Source organism: Sorex araneus, chromosome 5, assembly GCF_027595985.1.
Source record: "Sorex araneus isolate mSorAra2 chromosome 5, mSorAra2.pri, whole genome shotgun sequence".
NCBI classification, from domain to species: Eukaryota; Metazoa; Chordata; class Mammalia; order Eulipotyphla; family Soricidae; genus Sorex; species Sorex araneus.
The window spans coordinates 63,456,641-63,460,112 of record NC_073306.1 but is presented as its reverse complement, the minus strand read 5'-3'; the positions used below and the strand labels follow the sequence as shown (position 1 = coordinate 63,460,112).

Sequence of the window (3,472 nt, the reverse complement as noted above, 5' to 3'; positions counted from 1 at the left end):
ACTATGACTGTGGCAGGCCTGCAGGCTACCTGTGGTGTGCTTGATATGCCAAAAACAGTCACAACGACTGCCCTCATTCCCCTGATCCTGAAAACGCCCCCAATATGCCACCGGGCTACACTAGCCTTCATTGCTTTTTGTTATTGTTGAGGTAACTGTGGTTTTCAGCACTGTATTTGTTTGAGGAGAATGTTTTACAAATCTTCAAATGTATGTTACCATGCCATACACTGCCTAAATATTAATACCCTTCACCATGTCCAATGGACATCTCCACTCTTTCAATCTATCCACCCATTCCTTTGGTAACTTCAGTTCTTCAGTCAGAATGTAAAGATTTATTGATTTGGGTTTGGTCTTTTTCTTTTTGTGTATGAAATCATCCAGTGTTTGTGTTTGTTTTCCATTTTTTTTCTTTTTTTCTTCACCAGAGAGCGTAAATGCAGTTCTTCACTACAGTAAAATATGCAGTTGAGTTTCCCACTTCTTGGAAAATCTCATGTACTAACATGCGGAATGCAATGGATAAGACTAGCCCTGGGAAAACCACTTTCATGATCATGGTATCACCCCTGGCAGGTAAGTGCTTATTTTTCTCCTGCTGAGTTTGCTTTGCATTATCCTTCCCAGTTCCACCCCATTTTTTTTATAGCTGAGTATCATTCCATTGCTTATCTTCTTTATCTGGTTATCAAAATTACTGGGCACTAAGTTTAAAGAAACATTTATTTTTCACCAGCTATTTGAGAACACGAAGTAAAACAATTAGGGTAAAGTTTGAAACACTGACTCTTGGGAATATACACATTAAATATAAATAACAAATATTTGAAGAACAGGAAATACATAATTTAGGAATTCCTGAAAAAAATTAAGCAGAGTGAAATCTTGGGAAGTAACTTAGAGGAGGAAGTATTAAGGTAATTAGAGAGGGTCACTGAGGAAATAATGTTTGAACATGGATATGAATGAAGTAAAGGAATTAGCTATGTCAGGAACTGGAGTAAGTGCATTCTAGTCAGAGGAGAAACCGATGTATTTGTTTTGTTTTGGGGGTCACACTTGGCAGTGTTCACTCTTGGTTCAATGCTCAGGGATCATTCCTGGCTGGCTCAGGGGAACAATATGAGGTGCTAGGAATCAAACCTAGGCCAGTTGTATACAAGGCAAGTGTGTTACCTGCTATACTATTTCACTGGCTTCTAGATACCAATGTAAAGGAGTTGAAATGGGAATAAGATTTCAGAGTTTCAGAGACAGATGGATAATATGAACAAATGTGTATGTGTGTGTGAGAGAGACAGAGAGAGAGGGAGGAAGAGAGAGGAAGAGAGAGAGTGAGTGTGAGAGAGAAAGAGACAGATAAATTTGGTATGTAAGAGAGATAAACAGTCCACATAATATGAGACAATAGGGTAGCAACTTAGAATAAAGTAGTAACAGTGTCAATGAAGAGATAAAAATTGGCATATATTTTGAACATAGAGTCATCCAATGAGAATTGAATGTGTGGAGTGAAAGATGGTAGGAACTCCAGAATTAACTATTTTTTAACCTGAAAAGTGATATCACCATTTAGGATGTTGCCATGCCTCATTAAAAAGATGGGTGAGGGCCGGAGCGATAGCACAGCGGGTAGGGCGTTTGCCTTGCATGCGGCCGACCCGGGTTCGATCCCCGGCATCCCATATGGTCCCCCAAGCACCGCCAGGAGTAATTCCTGAGTACAGAGCCAGGAGTAACCCCTGAGCGTCGCTGGGTGTGACCCAAAAAGCAAAAAAAAAAAAAAAAAAAAAAAAAAAAAGATGGGTGAAAAAAACAGGTTAAAGTGAAGAGTGTTGGATATCTTAATTTGAGATACCTTTAAATAGAAAGGGGAAAATGGAACATTTTAGCAATTAGAAAAAAGATTCAGTTAGCTTTAATTGAGTGTGATAATAATGAAGATGTGTGAGAAACAATCTAACTGGAAACATTTTTAGAAACTGATAAATCTTTATTATACATATTACTGAGATGATATGGGGACTGGAGTGATAGCACAGCACAGGTAGGGTGTTTGCCTTGCATGCGGCCAACCCAGGTTCGATTCCTCCATCCATCTCGGAGAGCCTGGCAAGCTACTGAGAGTATCCCACCTGCACGTCAGAGTCTGGCAATCCACCTGTGGCATATTTGATATGTCAAAAATAGTAACAACAAGTCTCACAATGGAGATGTTACTGGTGCCCGCTCGAGCAAATCGATGAACAATGGGAGGACAGTGCTACAGTGCTACAGATATGGGTCTCAGATCTGCAAAGCTCCATGTATAGCTGATGCATTTGAATAGGGCAAGAGAAAACTTGGAGGAAGATTGTGATAACATACTATCATTTAAATTTTAAATGCTTGTGAGGCATCAAGATGTTATGTCAGACAGTTGCACAGGTGGTTCTGGAGATAGAAATTTCTGAGTCATTGGAATATATAAGGTAATTGGAAACATGGTCCAAAAAAAGTCATCAGAATGGAGAAGAATACACAATTATAAAACAAAGGAGCCTGAGACTAAACCTGTAAGGATTATAGTGTCAAACAATTAGGCTGGATCAGAGCAATAGTGGGTAGGGTGTTTGCCTTGCATGCAGCTGAGCTGAATTTGATCTCTGGTGCCCATATGGCCCCTTAAGCCTGTCAGGAATGATCCCTGAAGGCAGAGCCAGGAATACGCTCTGAGCACTTCTGGCCATGGCCAAAAAACAAAACCAAAAAGTTTAATTAGGCAATTTAGACAAAGACTGGGAAAGAGGGTGTGTAGAAGCCCAGTGACGTAGTTCCCATGAAAGGTATTGTGCGGTTTGTAGGAGTTGGAGCAAAGGATATTTTAATAACAGAATTAGGACCATCCCTCTCAGTGCCCTCAGATGATTGAATTAATGAACACCTAAAGTTACAGGGTAAATAATGATTTATTTTTCCTTGAATGTGAAAGTACTGTTGAAAGTTACAGGTTCTTTCAGTTTATAATGTTAATGGTATCTTCATTAAAACATTTAAATAATACAGAAGAAAATAAAGCTATATATTAGAGGAGTAGAAAAGTTATCAGAATTTATCATAAATATAACTAGAATTTTCTGTTTCAGTGGAATGGAGTGATAATTCAAAAGGCATCTTGATGGGAAAGAGATACATCTATGTAGGCAAAAGAGGAGATTTAGGCAAAAGAGCACACCTGTGGTGTCTATGCACCTGTAGTCACCTCATCTCTGACCACACCACTTCCAAGACCTACACAAACTTTCCCCTCTCCCCCAAGACTTCAGTTCTTTCAAAACTTCTCCACAATTTCTATTATCCCATTATTCAGTGTAGAGCATTTCACTTTAAATAGAATGGGGCAGCTATGCTCTTTTCCTTACTTTTTTTCCCCCTCTTGTCTCTCAGTATCACTGCACTGTATCACTGTCATCCCATTTTTCACCGATTT

At 39.3% G+C, this 3,472-nt stretch overlaps 1 non-coding gene across 1 annotated transcript; it reads right to left on the bottom strand.

Annotated features, from left to right (window-relative positions):
• Positions 1-426: 426 nt before the first annotated feature.
• LOC129405466 (U1 spliceosomal RNA) lies at positions 427-587 on the bottom strand. The gene has a single exon (XR_008630605.1). It is a non-coding gene; the product is annotated as a U1 spliceosomal RNA (small nuclear RNA).
• Positions 588-3,472: the final 2,885 nt, after the last annotated feature.